Below are 19,880 nucleotides of genomic sequence, written 5' to 3' on the forward strand. Positions count from 1 at the left end.
AAGGCCGATATGTTAATCCTAAATCATTTAATTAGTGCTATAAACCCAAATAGTTAACATTTCTGTGCTCATAGCTGTTTTATGGGCCCGGAATATTCTGTGACATGTTGTACTTATGTTGTTGGCACCACAAACATTGTTTGTGAATAATCCCAGCATCCGCGGCATCAGCCCAAAGCCTGCTATTTATTTTGCTTTCTTTGATTAATCTGTGTATTATATAGAAATTTACTGGGCAAAATATAATTTAAACTGTTCATAGGGAGGTTGCTTGGCATAGAATTGCTGGAATAAAAGTGTTTTATGAGAGGCTTTAAAAGTACACCTGTCTCGTGAAAACAACTTTATACTATTTAGTGTACAGCGAAGCCACGTTTTGTTTTGTAAATGGTTTTACAGATGGTTAAAAGGCACATGGCTGCCCTGAAAGCATAAACCCGTAATGTAGTCAGCCTGAGGAGCCAGTGCGACAAGGATAATCATTTTGGTTTCCACAGGTGCCATAACTGGTGGAAGGACTGGTTTCCAGTAAAGCAAACTGGACATTTGCACTAGATTTACTATATAGTTCTGCACCTCCAGAAAAAAAATGGCTGCGCCCCCACACCATTGGCACGGGTTCAAGTTAATGAAATATATGATGGAGTCGCACAGATTATTGTCATTAGAATGTATTTGTAGAGCGTCTGCAGGTTCTGTAGTGTTACTGTATCTGGGAATCAATGTTTTTCCTTTTTCTCTGGTAAGGGGAGTGGGCTTTCCTCGCTCATACTGCCAGCTAATCCCGCTCCCTTGGGAAACCACTCCACAGATGAAGGAGCGCTCCATGTGGCCTGTGTTGGAAGCTCTCAGGAGCGACTATTACAATAGGAGAAAATACAAAATGAACAACAACATGGAGAGAGATACTGTACTGAAGCAGAAGAGCGCCCTGCTCTTGCAATCTCTGCCATTGAATGGCTGGCACCCTATGTCTAGATTTGCCCCTGACCTCTGCCCTTCTCAATCCTGCTCAAACGAGTTTATAGTCTACAGGGATTTAGGGTGTATTACACAATAGGTAAAAGTGCCGTTGTTAGGGGTAGACCAGCCACACTAGTGTAAGTATTGCAGGAGAGGGACTAGGAAAGGTGAGCTAAAGGAATATGGGAGGGCGTTAGTGTCATAGGGGAGGAATCTGTGTGATTTACATACCTGGGAACTTTTTGAGGTTTTTTTATTCATATTTTGTGGGGGGTTTTTCTTAGATGACCCCTCTTTCCGTGACAGCTGTCACTTATAGGAGGGGCGCATCAACTGGCTGTCATGATCAGATCACTTTCATTGGTCTGATCGTCAACAGCCTGACTGGTAAACTGCTGCAGAGTCTGACAGCAATTGACCTGGAAGCACCTTTTACTGCTGAAGACATTTATTGTTTTTACTCTATTAATGCTGGTGCTCCGTCGGTGTCCACAGCGTGGACTGTGATTTGGTCTGAAGTTGCAAACATGAATCCTTAGAATGGAGCAATCGAGTAGAAAAGGAGGGTCGGGGCTGGTCCGAGACAGCCTCTGCTACTGGGCCCCAGCAAGTCAAGGGGGCCGCACCTTGATGTTTGGCTTTTTTACAGGCATTAAATATATTTTATTTTTGCTTTCTTTTATGTATATATATACGCTTAACACTATATAAAATGCAGGCAGTTTCAGTTGAACGCAAGGCAGTTTCTAAGGCGGGTAATAGGCTTGATCGCTGAAGTGTTGTAAAGTAGACCTCTTTAGATAAGATAGACACAGTGATTTGTTTATATGTCTAAAGCTGCTGCCACTTATACCTTTATTCTTGATCACAAATGTTAGAAGGCATAATTGTCTGATATTCACTGCTCGATTTAATTTGTCTTCTGGATCAATAAACCTATTGTTACAGTTTCATTATTGCCCAGTTACAGTGTGACGATGCTTGCATTTAATGGACCAGTTTGGTAACAATATAACACACTGAATTAAAGAATCAGCATTCTCACCGAGATGCAATCTCAGTGACATTGTGGTAGGATCCATTGTTATCAAGTGATATCCTATACAGCCAGGTTACTTATCTGAAATGTTGTTGGCTTGTAGAACATTCAAAAGCAAAACATTACAGTCTGGATCAATAAAGTCTTTGATATCCAAGTTTCACAATATGTGTTGTTGTTTTCGTACCTGTCAAAGAGACAAGCTGCCGACACGGTTATTCATTGTTATTGTTAATGGTGCTTTTCCACCTGCCCTGCAGAATTTAACTAAATACATTAGAAGCATCTGCTGAATTCCCAAACCCTTTCCAGAAATATTTCACTAAAAGGGACAGTCCATCATATGCACGTTAATATACACGATTACCCAGTGGTGCTTTTACATTTTCATGGCGGCCCCCTTGAAAATGCTTGGGTTGGAGTTGCAGAATCCTCTCATAGGCCTGGCTCACAATCCCCATTCCAGTTCATTCCAAAGGTGTTCGATGGGGTTGAGTTCAGGTCTCTGCGGCCGGTCAAGTTCTTCCACAACAAATTCATCCAACCATATCTCTCTGAACCTTGCTTTGTGCACTGGGGCACAGTCATACTGGAATAGAAGAGGGCCTTTCCCAAAGATGACAGCATAGCATTGTCCAAAATGTCTTGATATGTCCCCTTCACCATACCAATACACTTTGGACAACGCTATGCTTCCAACTCTGTGGAAGACCCCTCCCCATGTACAGAAGTGGACGCTGATTGAATGCTTCAAGAAGCCATCAGTGACAAGAAACATTTAACCACTGTTGAGAGATGCCACTGCAGCTCTGGAGCTGAAGCTCTTTGCGTAACTTGTTTTTCTTTTTATACATTTTGCAGGTTCGATAGATGCATACTGAAAACATTTGTTCAAACAGGGCTGTTGGTCATGGGCTTTTGGAAGTACAGCTTCTCTGGCATGCTAGGCAGATGCCCGGGTGGACCACTGGCAGACAGTGGCCGCACACTGCGCATATCCAGCCATCACTCACCTTAAAGTGGCAGGGCTGCCGGATCATCGGTTGTGCAGCCTTGGCCGTAAGCAACAAATTGGTCCAGTTATACTGAACATTAGCAAACAATTTACCAACCTAATGTGCATACAGGGTGAAACGGCACAAACTACTTTCCTATGTGTACACTATTTGTGGAGATATAGAGTCTGATTATGGGAGAAGCCTGCGTCTAGCTAATTCTTGTATCCCCTTGAAAAATGCAAGCCATTGAACTGTAGCCGTGCTGGCAGATCTGCCAGATCAGACTCACGAGGCTCGGGTTCGGGGGGGAAAGGGAACGCTTCTGTCTGATGTTGAACATGAAGCAATATTCAGAAGGGGAGCACTGGCTTGTGGAAAAATGATGGCAGCTATGAATGCACAGCGTGAAACGGAGTCATCACTGTACCTACACAGAAAGCCTTCGTGAGAAAAGACCAAGCAATAAAAGGGAGGGAAATACATAGAATTTGAATTGCACTCAATACAGGCTTTACAGAAAGGCAACAAGTGGCCTTTGAAACGCAAACGTATTTTACTGCCTCTGTTTAAGTAATGGTGATTGTATTGTATTGTATTGTGGGGCTGGTTGTGTAGATCCTGGTGTATCTTGATATATCCTGAAACGTCTTCCTTTTTTAAGAACCCAGTTCAAGATTTAGAAAACATGCAGCCAGGAGACCTGCTCTGCAATCCATTGCCGCACCGATCTGTGTGAGTGGTGGCATGGCTTTTAGTGTGTGTGTGTGTGTGTGTATATATATAATGTGTATGGATGTATAAGTACATATTTACATTTTAACTGGCCACAGGAGCCACTTTTATTGTAGGGGAAATGGTTAAAAGGATGGTTGTGAGCAGTGCCATTAATATTTCATTTTTCACTTATTCCCGTTCAGTGTTCAGGCTCCCTTAGGTTTCTCACATTTTTGAAGCTGATTTCGCAGAGCGATGATTTCTGTGAATTTCTGTTTATATTGCAGATTTTTTTTTACGTTTTTGCTCCCTTTTTTCTGACGGCTTCACTCGAATATGTGTCAGCATCTGCCTTTTTTAACTGCAGTGACAGCTTCATAGATGTGACGTTACGTGTGCACTGACGTGATGCGTTATACATTCTCACATACCATCAGTGTAACGTACAGGAGGAAATAGTATGGATCCTCAGCCTTACTGGTCCCTTTACAATTTCTAGGTGTTGGGTAGTAAGGTGTGTTTAAACTCCAAAGTAAAATTAACATTGGCGGACCTCGCCACCAGGTGCTGCACGCAAGGACATAACCAAGATATTTTTACCCAGTAACCCCATTGAGTAGGGAAGAGCATGGTGGTGTCTCTTGCGGTCTGGTGTACTGGAACATTGCGACCGGTCACGTGCTGCTCTTAATAGTTAAAGATGTTACTGGATATGAAATCATATATTGAAAGACTGCAGAGAAAGGTCAGAGGGGCTGAAATGTCCACCCCACGCTGGATCACCAGGGAAAGCTGTCCCCGAGGACTTCAGACCTGTAATGTCGCTCCTCTGTATTCAGAATGCATGATTGAGCTGCCTAGCAGCAATGCCCCACGGCAATGCCCACATCCCCAGACACAGATCTGATGCCAGCATGGGGCTAGACCTCTGACCCTGTCCCAGTCGCCAAGAGAACCAGTTACGGCTCGGTGAAAAGATACAAGCTCCCTTTGTTGGCTACCTGGATTAAGAAGTTTGTCTATGTCAAACGTTTTGCTATGTTTTATTAATTTCTGCTAAATCCAGTACATTAAAAATGTCCTATATTTTCTTTATCATAGAACCCTCCATACCTGTGCCTGGATTCTAGAACCTATTTGGTCTTGGGAGTCTATAAAAGTAAGTGTTTTATCATTTATTAAAATGGAATAAAACAATTAAACAGTAATAGTTCCTACAGGGAAGGTCAGTTTTGGCCATAAACGTGAGCGTTAAATGTGGCTTTGTGGCTTTGTCTTTAACCAGTCAGTATTCTAATTCGTTCAGCGGAAGGGTAACAGCCTCTCATCCATTTTTTGCTTCTTATCTGAAAGGTGAAGTCTTGTACATAGAATTAGCAGCTCTGTAGACAGCTGTCATTGTGAAATATTCTCTTGTAAACGATGCAATGTATTCCAGCAGCCAGAGTCTAAGGCAGGCTGGATCACAGGTAAAAACCTTTAAGGCGCACATTTTGCCCAAATTGTAAAGCTTTCTGTGGATTAGCCTTGTGAACCAGACACATTAATCAAAAGACTCCCAGCTATTTCATTTATACATTTCTTTGTATTCTGATTTATTGGATGTAAGATAAGTCTGGGTAGAAAGCCAAGCAACAAAAAAACTGCAACTAAGACAAGCTGAGAAACGTTTCTTTTGTTTTCAAGATAATCCGGGAAGGTAATCCAAATTGTCTTCCATTCTTTGACAATTTCGCTCTGTCCATCCTCTTTCTTCATGCTCCACTGACCGCATCTCTCTGATCCTTTATGATGCACAGCCTGTTGTCTCTGCCCTGCTGCCTAGCGGACATATGGCTATGGCTGGATATAACTGTGTAAGGGTGTATGGGAACTTACTTCAAAGTTTGCAGTCAGGAAAGAAAAATAAATCTTACTGGTTCAGTACTTACTGGAACACTAGTTATAGAGCCAGGAAACGTAGCCCAATAAACAGGGCCAGACCTGCTGCGTTTTCTGGTAGATGCTTTATCAGGGGCTGCAACGAAGCTTCAGCGATGCACTCTAGCCCAGAGACGGCTTACCTCCCATGTGATCCTCCTTAGGAGGAAAAGATCTTCTTCTGCACTTAAACCATTAGGCTCTTTTTTTCCCTCCCCAACCTCCTTCTTTTCTAGAAGCTTTGGATGTACTTTTTTCTCAGTATACTCCAGTCCAATGTTATATATATCTGTGTGTGTGTGTATATATATATATATATATATATATATATATATATATATATATATATATTGTGAGGTAGGTCTGGGATCGCCCCTCGCTGAGGTCAAGGGACAAGCGCTGTCTTCATTCAAACCAGGCACACAGCAGTAAATTCGTGCAATCTGACACAGGGTCAGGTTTATTAGAAAGTTTGCAGGGACAAAAGAAATATAACAGTAACAAAAGAAACACCTTGCCTGTCCGGCACTTACTATACATAGGATGTCCCTCACTACCAGCTGGAGAGCTTCTCTCTGCCAACTTAACATAACATAATATGTCCAGCAAACTTTACTCACAGGTCTCTTCCACAGACAGGCTTTCTGTGTCCTCAGTCAGAGAGAGCTACCTGCCCTCCTGGCTCAGGTGTTACTCCACATAGTCTCAGGTGTTACTCCACATAGGAAAGGAATCTAGGAGAAACATACCTCCCTTCCACCACCAATCCTACATGACTGTCACAATATATATATATATATATATATATATATATATATATGCAATTTTCCATTCATAGCAAACCTGGTCCACCTTGTAGTTGAAAGACATTGCATTACTGTCAGCTCCTGGGTGTACATGAAGTATCCATGAGAAAGCCATCTCTCCCCGTGAATCCAGACAAAACACTTCACAAGGCCTGGAAAAACACCATAATTCCTGGGCACTGAATGTCTCTAATGGAGTCTGTGATTTGCATGAGGATGGTAAGTGGGTGGCTGCCACATCTCAGCGCATTGGAGTCAGAAACGATCTAGGGGTCTGTCCCACCAAATGTCTGCTGCTGAGCACCGTTCTTTAATCACAACAGTGTCCGATTAGGCTCCCGTTGTCACGTTCCACAGTGACGTCAACATTAATCTATCATGGTGACTGTAACAGGCGGGATGCGACACAATCTGTCACCCTCTGCCTTGCTCTCTTAATGACTGCTAATCCCGCACTGAAACCCACAGCTGTCTTTTATGTTCTCACCCATCAGTCATCTACCTCTTCCAGCAGTGACACACACAGCTATCTCCCTCGCTGTGACCACCACTTCCATCTCTCATGCTAATTCTCTGCTAATGACCATTGCTGCCATGCCTCTTCTAGCTGTGTCAATGTGACGTGCAGAGCTATCGGTCACACTGCCTCTGATACCGTGTCACACATGGCTATCTGTCAGCCTTGCAAGCACAGGCATGGCTATTTGTCACCTTTCTGCTGCAGCCCCAGCGCACATGGATATACCCCTGTCCATGTAATCGAGGATATACAAGGAATTGAATCCTGGTCTCATAACATGACATGCATAGAGATCTCACACCTCAGCCCTGCGTATCACGCACAGTCACCTTCGTGATTTATTTGCGTCATACGTTATCTGTCATGCTCTTTCGAATGATACACACGTAGCTGTCACACTGCATATGTGATAGTGACACATACAGCTATTGCTCAGCCTGCTTCTTCAACATAATGTGCACAGCTGTCACCAGGCTTCTCCGCAAGGCATGCACCGCTAGCTGCCTTTAACTTGTTCTTAGTTAAATACACAGTCTTCTGATCCTCTATATAGTGTTTCTCTGCCTTATTTCAAGCAATAGTAACCGTACAGTTCTGTTTGCTGACATTTCAATCTATACTGACATACACCCTGACCTGTCAGATAACATACTAATGATTTCCCCAACATACTGCAATAGATGCCCTGTGCCCCCTATTCCGGTGCCATAGCACATTAAGAGGGGAAAATAAAGTATATCTGTCATTTTATTTCTTTCCTCAAGACTTAGAATCATATGAAATCTCAATAAAACATATGATTCTGATATTGCTATGGAAGCAAACGTTTAATGTTCTCCACCTTGGGTAACCTGACTGTAAGCAGAGACACTAAGATCCAATTCCCTCTCGGTTTACCTAATGGATAGTGAAGCCAGAAAGTGCAGCTCACCTGCAAGCTCTCGGATTAGAGAATAAACCTCAATAATAGCTGGTTAAAATCACTGGTAGCCAGCAGTTCGCTCGCTAGCTGTTTTGGAACATTTATCCTCCAACAAGTTGCAGTCCTTCAGTTATTACTTAATTAAAATGTGAAGTTCAGCAACTGGTGGAGAAGCAGGTCCTCCGAGCTTGGAATAATTACTTAAATGTTTGTTTTAAGGGTGCATATGTGATAATGCCAGAGCAAAAGTATAAAAAAACTTTTTGTAGTTTGGGGTCACTTAGCTGTTTTCAAGCAAATTTCTTGCTGTAACATCATTGCAAAAAGAGTTTTCTAACAATCAATTAGCCTTTTAAATCACCTGGATCAGCGAACACAACGTGCTTCATATTATTTTAATAAGCAAAAATGTATTTTAAAAACAAGGACATTTCTAAGTGTCCCCAAACTTTTCAACAGTAGTTAGTGTAATAACATTTTTAGATATAATTAGATTGTTAGGGGATGGTTAACGTTATATATATTGTCCCAGCCCCTTCTATTCCAGACCCCTCGTTCTGCCCCTTTTTTCGCTGTCTCAGCTGTGTTTACTTTCACAACCCATGCACATGTATCACAAGTAATGCCAATTTGGCAGGGTTGTCACCTAACGGATGAGATTCGTTTAGCTCTCGCTAATTTCAGATGCCCTGGGGTTTTGTAGATGGAAAGTAATGGGGTCGATCACACTGTATCTTATGAAATAGGATGGCGATATATTGGAATGTGTTCCTGGAATTTTGTGGTGTTCCAGGAATCACAGAAATAGTTAAACTCTCTACCCGTCGGTGCTTTCATCTTCTAATAACACAGCAAAGAATTGTATTAATTTACGGATAGTCCTGTTTGTGAGTTGCATTTCTCCGCTTTGTGTGCTGTGTATGATGATTGTAAGAAGCTACTTCCTCCACCTGGAGATCAGAGGTTACCATGATGCCAGGAGACCCTTGGGCAAATCTAGGGCATTAACATTAATGATTAAAACCATGAAGTTCTTCATAGACAGAACATACTGACAGTAGCTTCATCTGTCAAATCATAAATAAACAGTGGAGAACTCACGCCAATGTCTATCCTCAAACACCGGAATAAATGTAATGTCTACAACTAAGCCCCAAGACCTCCACATCAAAGCGTGCTTTTATAGAGTCTTAGTGGAACATTACAACCTACCTCCGTCTTTATAAAACCCAATCTAAGTGATACAACCACATAATGCGGTTTAAACATATGTATCCAAACGAATTACAGTTAAGACAGTGTGATTTATGTTTTATCTAAAGACCGGTACTAATTAATCCAACGGGAGTTTTTCCTTATAGGAGAGCTAAGTTAAATAAAAATGAAAAGCAATGTAAGTCAGTGAAACAAAACAACTTTCCTCAATTAATACTAAATGAATATCTCACTGTGATGGTATATTTTGCTATAAAAAAGAACCTGTTTCAATAAACAGTAGTTCCATTACAGAGCATGATCCTCGATAGAGCCTTCCCAAAAACCATAGCACAGCTTTAAGAAAGTGTGATCTGGTGAGCGATTGCTGCTATTGACTCGCTTCTCCTCGCAGTGGAGAATGACCCATCTGTACCAAAGCACGCCGTTAGAAAAGACAACATGCCGTAGAACAGAAAAATATATGCGTGTTTCTCCGGAGTAACATATGGCTTCGTCAGGGGCCAGCGCGTTTAGATAGAAGATCCTTCATCCGCAATGACATCGCACCTATGTACACTTTGCCACAAAGGCATTTCAACAAATAAATCATGAAAGAAGAATCCCAAGTATATTGATTTCTAATCTCATATCAGTTAGCCGCTCTATGATTAAATGTACCAGCTCTGATAACGGAATTACATGATGCACAGTGTAAACAGACTTTTCTTAGGTCAGGGGCTCAGCAGATAGGGAACCCCTGCAGTGGCGTCTCCAGCTTTCATATTTATGGGGGGCCAGGGACCAAAGTAGGGGGGCAAATTAAAAAACGGTACATATACAATATATATATATATATATATATATATATATATATATATATATACACACACACACTTTAGACGTGCGTTTTTCACTACATAATATGCACTTATCTCTTTGAAGTAAAGACTGATTGAAATATGATTTCAAAATAACAGCTAAACTGGCAGTTATTTCTCATTCTTTAATATTAGCCCCTGCTGCCGATATATAGAAATATTACACCCTGCTTCTGATATATATTAATATTAACCCCTGCTGCGGATATATATTAATATTAACCCCTGCTGCGGATATATATTGATATTAGCCCCTGCTGCGGATATATACTTATATTATACCCTGCTGCCGATATACATAAAAATGATACCCTGCTGCCGATATATATTAATATTAGCCCCTGCTGCCGATATATATATATATATATAAATACTAGACCCTGCTGCCAATATGAATATAAATACTAGACCCTGCTGCCAATAAATATTAATATTAGCCCCTGCTGCCAATATATGTTAATATTTGACCCTGTTACCAGTATATATTAATATTAGCCCCTACTGCCAATATATATTATTAGTCCCTGCAGCCAATATATATATATAAAATTAGCCCCTGCAGCCAATATATATTAATATTAGCCCCTGCTGGCGATATATATATATATATATATATATATATATATATATATATATATATATATATATATATATATATATATATATATATATATATATAAATACTAGACCCTGCTGCCAATAAATATTAATATTAGCCCCTGCTGCCAATATATGTTAATATTAGCTCCTGCTGCCAATATATATTAGCCCCTGCTGTTGATATATATTAATATTAGCCCCTGCTGTTGATATATATTAATATTAGCCCCTGCTGCTGATATATATTAATATTAGACCCTGCTGCCGACATATATTAATATTAGACCCTGCTGCCGATATATATATATATATAGTATTAGTCCCTGCTTCCTATATATATTAATATTAACCCCTGCAGCCAATATATATATAAATATTAGACATTGTTGCCAGTATATTTTATAGTGAAAAAATTGGACCCTACCCAAGCATTTCCTTGGGCCCCGCTCAACGCTTCCTTGCATGCAATCACTCCCTCCGCTACCATACTAAAAAAAAAAAATAATATTTCCCACACTGACTGCAGATCAGGGGAAGACCGTGAGAGTCAGTCCTGCACCGTTACATTGAGAGGTCCTCGCCCCTGTAATCATCCCCAGAGTCCCTTTATCCCCTCATTCACTAAACCATAGCGCTCTTTTACTTACACCCTGTAGTTCAGGTATAGATCAAATAAACAACACATGGAAACAGCACATGCAACTGAATGAGATAAAAAAAAAAACTTGTATTTGCAGGTATACATAAATAATGTATGGAAACATAGTATTGCAGGTATAAACCAACAGAACACACAAACCCAGCATTGCAGGTATATATCAACTGGAAATCACATGTACACTCAGCACTGAAGGTTTAGATCAAATAATCAACACATGGAAACAGCACTCCAGGTATTGATCAACTGAATAAGACATGCAAATCCTATATTTGCAGGTAAACATAAATAATGTATGGAAATATAGCCGATACAGATGAACAGAATGACACAAAACCCAGCTTTGCAGATATAAATCAATTGGAAATTACATATAAACTCTGCATTAAAGGTATAGATAAAACCCCCTAAATTACAGGCATAGATCACTGGTCACACACCCCAAAGCCAGCCCTGGTGTCCACACTGCCCACATAAAACCCGACCAGCACCCAAATTACACATTGTGTCAACTTTGTCCCCAAACAGCTGCACGTACGCCATGTTTGTCCCATAAACACCTCTCTCTCCCAATCTATCCTATCTACCCCCTCTCCCTCCCAATCTATCCTATCTACCCCCTCTCCCTCCCAATCTATCCTATCTACCCCCTCCCTCCCTATCTACCACATCTGCCTCCCTATCTACCACATCTGCCTCCCAATCTATCCCATCTACCCCCCTCTCCCTCCCAATCTATCCCATCTATCCCCCTCTCCCTCCCAATCTATCCCATCTATCCCCTCTCCTTCCCAATCTATCCCATCTATCCCCTCTCCTTCCCAATCTATCCCATCTATCCCCTCTCCCTCCCAATCTATCCTATCTACCCCTTCTCCCTCCCAATCTATCCCCTCTCCCTCCCAATCCAGCCCTATCTACCCCTTCTCACTTCCTATCTACCTCTTCTGACTCTCTAACCCATCTCTCCCTCCCAATCTATCCCATCTACCCCATCTCCCTCCCAATCTATACCATCTACCCCCTCTCCCTCCCAATCTATCCCATCTACCCCCCCTCCCTCTCGAACTATCCCATCTACCCCCCCTTCCCTCCCAATCTATCCCATCTACCCCCCTCTCCCTCCCAATCTATCCCATCTACCCCCCTCTCCCTCCCAATCTATCCCATCTACCCCCCTCTCCCTCCCAATCTATCCCATCTATCCCCTCTCCTTCCCAATCTATCCCATCTATCCCCTCTCCCTCCCAATCTATCCTATCTACCCCTTCTCCCTCCCAATCTATCCCCTCTCCCTCCCAATCCAGCCCTATCTACCCCTTCTCACTTCCTATCTACCTCTTCTGACTCTCTAACCCCCCTCCTAACTTTCTACCCCCCCCACTTTGAAGTTCACTTACCTTGGGCTTGTCCAGCAGTGAGATCGCGAGGTCTCTGTGTCCCTGGTTCTGCCGGCTTCACTGCTGGGCGCCGGATATGACGACATATACCGGTGCTCGGCTTGAAATGCCGGCACTGCGAACAAGGCAGAGGCCTCGCGGTCGCGGAGAAGAGTGAGAGGCGCCGAACGGTTGCTGAGAACTTATTCCTCAGCAACCGCTCGGCGCCTCTCACTCTCTACTCCGGGTCTATTTAAAAAAAAAAAAAAAAGACGGCGTTTCAATTGGGGGGGGCACACCGGGGGGGCACAGCATGATGTAGGGGGGGCCATGGCCCCTCTGGCCCCGCCTTGCCGATGCCACTGAACCCCTGCTCCAAACAGAGGGTATGCTCTCTGGGACAGTTTTGAGAGGTGACGGGCTAGTTATGTGTGTGTACTTTGGCGGACAATAGAGTGGCAGGGTCCACATCCTCTGACCAGTCTCTGATGGCAATGAATGGGATCAGACATGATCCTCTTCTCATATATTGGCTTCTGGGTAAAACATTCAGAGGGTATGCAAGGGAGAGGTGTATTATTCCACAAACAGATCACAAATATACATTATTAATTTGTCGCCCTCACAGCTAGAATCTTCTCCACATACTGATTTATAGAAAAAGTGATTGTAGCTTTGTGTTATTACAATCCTTGCCTTTGAGTTTGAGATAGCAGACATCTCTCCAGAACTAAGCATTATAGGGATGGTAGCCCCAGACTCTGGAATACCATCTCTGAAAGGCTCATGATGATGGGATTTGTAGTCTAAAACAGCTATAGTATGTGAAATGTGGGCTTATTCCAGAAGATGAGAAGGATATTGGGCTCTCAGTATTGGGTAAACAGGCCTGTGCCTTGGCAGGGCTGATGGGACACCTGATGGGAGCTGTTGGAAGTACTAGGGTCTCCTGTCTCAGAAACGCTGTCATGTATAGTTCAGAGCAGCTGGAGTGGTTACCATTTCCGAGCAGATGTAAATAACATCCTTGTGTGTTTGTTTTCTCAATTTAAGTAAAGCCGGTGCTTCCTGTGGAGGAGGCTGGATAGAAATTATTGGTATAATGTTGCTGTTTTTCTATTTAAATAGCAACCTAAGGATACACAAGCCGCGCAGTAAAATGCGGTACATCTTTGAATGTCACCTGCGCTGCACTGCTGTTTGAAAACAAAAACTCATCCAGACAGGGTTATTGCTTAACCAGATTAGATGGGGTCGTGAATTTCCAGAGCTGACACAAACAAGCTGGTTATAACATCGTTTCTCAGACGCATGATTTTTCTTGGGCTGTAATTGGGACTTGCTCTTCCTGGTAATATAAGGAAGCCGTTTGACTGTCCTCCCTCCGCCTTCCTGTCTCCAGCACGATGTTCAGGTGTCCCTGTCTCACCGTCTGCATAATTCGGTGATTTAACTTTATGCCCCAGAGCTGACTTGGAATAGAAAGTGCACCTGCTTTGAAAATTATACTGAGCTCATCCATGAATAAGTGGCGGGCTCTGGCTTGGAGCACTAAACGAAGAGAGAAATGCTAATATAAGGGGCTTGATGGGAATTTATTTAGGGTTTTAACCCTCTCGTCTCCTCTGCAAAGGTGGACCAGCTTCATAGAAAGTAGTTAGCCACGTTTCCTATAACTAGAATATCGTCAACATAAGTGGTGTTCGCTGTTGGTTGGGTGGGGCGTTATTTTTATCTTCATTTCAAGCGAAGGGTAGCGGGGGCCAACCTGGGCCCTTCCAACCACAGTCAATTCATTGAAATTAGGTCCATTTCCATGTTTGATCTCATTAACTAGTCACAGAAGAAAAAAGTTAGTGAGTTTACCAAGCAGTGCCATTTTATATACCCCTGTACTATAACAACCCTGCAGGCCTGTGGTGTGTGGGCAAACAATACTAGTGTTAGATGGGGAATGACTGACATGGGAGAATTCAGAGATGCAAGTGATTTATCAGAGTTGTTATTGTCCAAAAAAAGATCTGATGTGAGTGGTACGACATGGAAACATTGAGAAGGAAACAATGAACCTTAAGGTTTATAATTGGGTCTTCCTTAACAGTCTTAGTACTGAATGTATCATGTTGAGGGAGCAAAGATGAAGTAGAAGTTACCTGTCCACCCTTGGAAATCATCTGAAAAAAAATGAAATCAGGGCATCGTATCTTCTGGTTTAGTTGATGCTCTAAAGTGCATCTATAGAACAGTGCAAGGTTTTTTGCCCAAGGTTTAATAACGATTTTGAAGCGTGGGATGCTACGAATATATTTAGCTGGCATACTGCCCTACACAGGTGATGATGTTATTAAAATTATGAAATCTTTTATTGAAGACCCATCATCGTTCTGATGAACTGTGTGTTCTGCTTCATTCTTTTTATAGCTTGTTTTAGCAACTAAAGCAAAGGGGAATAGAATTTACAGCATCAAGGTCAAATCAAGTCAACAATCCGTTTCGGAATGCTGTACCCTCTTGAAACACTGAGATTACCTGTAAATGCTACTTTAAGCTCAACACGTCCCCCAAAGTAATTTCTCACAGCGTTTCCTGGGAAATTAAGTGGGATGACTGCTTGTATGGAATGGTCACATTTCACACGTTCACTCCAAATATACCAATCAATGTTTCCATCCTCCTTATGTGACTGCAATCATCTAGCAGTAAGAAGCAGTAGGTCTCTCAATGCCTGACCACGCGTATCTGCATGTCTGCTTCCTTCCTAAAATCATTTCACGAATTGTTTGGGTAACCTAACCACTAGTTTACTTTATTACTAAATGCCATCTTCAATAAACACAAGATAAAATCATAGTTTCTTACTGCATTTTAATGATGCCTTACTTACCCTGCATGTTGATTATCTGAGTACAGTATAAAGTGTTGGTTTTAAAGCAATACCTGTAATCTGAAGGTAGTAAATTCATATTGCACTAAGGTTTTAATGATATCTGAATGTCCTTATTGGTGCTTTCATCGTTTGCTTGAATGTAGGTGACTTAGTTCTTATTTTTACTGCCTGACAAGTCATGGTTTTTGTAACGTACGTTATTAGAACAGTTTAGTTCTTGTACAGTGGCTATAAAAAGTAAGTGAACCCTTTGGAATTACCAGCATTTATGTATAAATGTGCCTTAAAATGATATGATCTTCATCTGATTTACAACAATGAGCAAACACAATATGTTTTAACTAATAACATGCAAACGATTGTATTGTTCTTGTCCATATTGAATACGTAATTTAGGAATTCACAGCGTGGGTTGGAAAAAGTATGTGAACCTCTAGGATTATCTCTTCAATAAAAGCTAATTGGAGTCAGGAGTTGGCAAACCGAGTACAATCAATGAAACAGGATTGGAGGTGTGTTTTAGAGCTGCTTTGACTCAAATACTAAAACATTTTGCTATTCTGAAGAAGCATCTGGTGATTTGAACCGTGCCTCACAAAAAAAACTCAGAACACCTACAATCAGGAATTGTTGATTTGCATAAAGCTATAAAGGGTTACAAAATCTCAAAAAGCTTACGTATTCATCAGTCCAGAGATAGACAAATTGTTTGTAAATGGAGACGATTTAGTACTGTGGCTACTCTCCCTAGAAGTGGCATGGTGTCCATGGCAGGACACAACAGAGGAAGCCGCTGTTCTAAAATGTATCATTGCTGTTCATCTGAAGTTTGCCAAAGAACACCTTGAGACAACACTGGGAAAACGTTTTGTGATCTTCCAAGGTTACATTCTTTACTTATAGCGTAAAAAGGGCACTGTATACCCACATAAAGGCATCATGGTGAAGTAAGGTGGGAATGCTTGTCATGATTTAGGGTTGCTTTACTGCCTCAGGGCCTGGACAGCTTGCCATCATCAAAGGGACCTTGAATTTTCAGGTTAATCAAGGTATCATACAGTATAATGTCAGGGTGGCTGTACACCAGCTGAAACTCAGTAGAAGTTGTGTAATGCAGCATGACAATGACTACAGAATGGTTTCAAAACAAATAAGAAAATCTACCTTATGGAGTGGTCCAGACCTTAACCCATTAGAGATGCTGTGGAATGACATCAGAAGAGCCGTTCACACCAGACATCCTAAAAATAAAGATGAGCTTAAGGAGTTCTGTAAGGAAGAATGGTCTAAAATTCCTCCTGAATGTTGTGCAGGTTTGATCGGAAGTCCGTCTTACACCCACACACACACACACACACACACACACTGCCCATACGCACACACATTTACACATATACTACCCACATTCACATGAATACAGTGCCCATACATCGATGAAGATGTCAAATCCCAGCTATTGGCATCAATTGCCATATAGTGATAGGAAGCACGGAAGCCGAGGTCTGAGGTACAGACCTTGCACTCTCCAATTTTGGGCCGGTTAGAGGGAGATTGTGATCTCCCCAACCAGCCCTCCTCATCGAGCTTGCCCCCTATAGATACGCTACTGTTTTAGAGGCTCTGTGGTAAATCACATTGCTGGCAGCTACCAAAAGCGCTTGTTTGAGGTTATTGCTGCCAAAAAGATTCAACCAGTTATTACATCCAAGGGTTCACTTACTTTATCCACCAGCTTAGTGAAGGCTTAATGAGTGTGTTCAATTAAGATATGAAAAAACATCATTGTTTGTGTTATGCGTTTTATATAGCACCATCAAATTCTGTAGCGCTGTACAGTGGGTTATTAGCTCAAGCATGTTTGTCTATACTTGTGACTTAGATGTAGATCAGATCATATTTCATGATCAATTAATGCAGAAAATCAGGTAATTCTAAAGGGTTCATTTATACTCTTTTTCATCTGAGCTAGTAAAGTATCTTTAGAGGTGCGGTTCCACCAAATTAACATTTTAGTAACTAAATGCCGCATCGTAAGGTAATCTGCATACCTGGGAACTTCTGGGCTCCAGCTACCTGGAGTCTTCCCTTGCGGGACGTGGCCAGGACTGCCCACGGACGTCAGCGGGCGGTCCCGTGACATCGGTGGGAAGTCCCCCTGACGTCAGTGGGTGGTCCTGCTGACATCAGCGGGAAACACTCCCATTTAAAGGGAAAATGGGCGGGGAGCGGGGCGTGTCAAGACCCTGCTCCCGCGACCTGGAGGATTCGGGTCTTGACCCGGAGAACTAGTGCTCACCCGGCAATCTCCGGGTCAAACCCAGAGAGTTCCCAGGTATGGTGATCTCTTTAACATGCTAGAGAATGCAGAAAATGTTTTGCCTTGGTGGACCAGCATATCATTATTAACTGTGATTTACGCAGCTAGTGCTGAAGCACAATATTATGCAAATCCATCATGCATGTTGAGCATTTACAAGAGAACTAGTTAAATCTAAACACTCTCTATTGATAAAAAAATAATAGTTCTTTTGCTACGTCTTCTTCAAGTTTCAATCCCTTCCCTCTGCACCCACGCCGTGCCAATTGATGCTTTACAGGATGGCCGTGGTGAGGAGACATGCTGTTCTGCCATAACATGAAGCCCGTTTCAGAGGCATATTTCACCGTAACGTTACTATCCGCGTTGAGATTACAGAATCCCTTTACATCCCTGAAACCATTAGTCTTTATGATAATAATGAAATTGTGGAACTCTCTTTAATTTCCAGCCTGACACTTTGTGAGGGCCGCTGAGCAGTGCTCTGTAACAGTGCATTATAGTTTAATTAAACTCCACACAAGCAGTGGAAGCGAGAGAAGGAGGCAGACGAGGAAAGGAGAAAAACGCTTGTGGTTTTAATTGTTCATCTCTGCTTTGAGATCTGTCTGTATCAGGAGTTATTTTTAAAGCATTATATATATACATTTTATTTACCAGTCATTTCTGCTTTCACATCCACCAAAGGCATATACAGGGCAATTCATGGAAATGCACCTACACTTTCACATGATGTCTCAGTGCAAATTGTATTAGAACCCTACCTATCCAAGCAAAATGTTTTAACCTGCCACGTGGAATCATTTTGCACTGTTTAGTTTGACAAAGCAATAGGAAACATTATTTGGCATCAAGATGGCAACTCTCCAGGGGAGGACTGTCACCTTCTGGCTGGGTAAAGCTCATTGGCTGAACACCCCTCCCACACACACAAACTCAACATACACATACTCATGCTCATGCTAACACGTGTTCTCTCACACACACGTACTTATTACAAGTACTTATTCATGCTCACACAAACACACACATACACTCGTACTCGAGTCATGTATGTTCTTAATTCATGCTGATTGCCTCTCTATTTCTGGTATGTGAGAGTAAAAGTAAGCAAGGGAACTTTTTGAAGACAAAGTTTTTTCATATATTTACTTGAACGCACTCTAACTTTAGCACAAAGCTGTTCGATATTTAAATGAAGAACAGATAAACGGGACGGTTTCAAAGGAGAGACTATAATAGGCAGCATTAAGAAGATTTGCGAGAAATAAATTGCCGTCGTAAAGTGCCTTCACCTCCCTCTCTGTCTGTGTTCTGGGACTTTTTAAGCTAAAGGAAGAAGGCTTTTTGTTTCCCCTGAGTTTTTTTGAAGCGGGGTGGGGGAAATCGCTAGATCAAAGCCCAAGGATATTGCCATCTAGCAAAGTGACAAAATCACTCTCAATTTCCACAGGGAAGTGGCTGTTGTAATGATAAGTAATGCTTTTAATATCTGGAGAATAAGCCATGTGTTTATAAGTGCTTTCACTGCATATTTTTCTACTTTCAAACACCATTAGGCGTCATTAAAAAGAATGCATATTGTTTGCGTATACATGAGTTTGTAAGCGTACTTGGTCATATGCAATTTTGTCCTATTCTGATTGTACTTATCTGTGTATGCGTGTGTGCATGGCTGTTTTCATGTGATTAGACTGTTTATGTTCTTGCATGTAAATAAATGTATTGCTGCTAACAGACATGTTAACCGGCAGGATCCATACATGTATACATCACTTTGCAAAAGTTTTATGTGCGGAAAAAAAGTACGGATTGTGTCAAAAAATGCAAAGTGAATCAACAGAAGAAAAATCCAAATGATATTTGGTGGGGCTCCCTATAATTGCACAAAGTTAGGAATTATGTAGGCATCAAGTTATGTATATAATTAACCCCTTAATGACAAAGCCCGTACATGTACGGGCTCAAAATGCATTGTTTTCAATGGGTTTAGGGACCGCCCATTGTCCTTAAGGGGTTAAACAATTATACCAAACAATCATTATCTGAATTAGAAACAGCTGTGTATGAGGTATAAACCGG

At 41.8% G+C, this 19,880-nt stretch overlaps 2 protein-coding genes across 2 annotated transcripts in view; both read left to right on the forward strand.

Annotated features, from left to right (window-relative positions):
* CRACR2B (calcium release activated channel regulator 2B) overlaps positions 1-19,880 on the forward strand; it is a 247,844-nt gene that overhangs the window by 176,695 nt on the left and 51,269 nt on the right. The gene's annotated exons all lie outside the window — the stretch shown is intronic.
* Positions 4,842-19,880, forward strand: part of TSPAN4 (tetraspanin 4) — a 118,556-nt gene continuing 103,517 nt past the window's right edge. The window contains exon 1 of the mRNA XM_053448625.1: positions 4,842-4,873. The gene's annotated coding sequence lies outside the window, so the exon portion shown is untranslated. The remainder of the gene's footprint in view (positions 4,874-19,880) is intronic.

The sequence above is a fragment of the Spea bombifrons genome, chromosome 10 (genome assembly GCF_027358695.1).
Source record: "Spea bombifrons isolate aSpeBom1 chromosome 10, aSpeBom1.2.pri, whole genome shotgun sequence".
Classification (NCBI taxonomy): Eukaryota; Metazoa; Chordata; class Amphibia; order Anura; family Pelobatidae; genus Spea; species Spea bombifrons.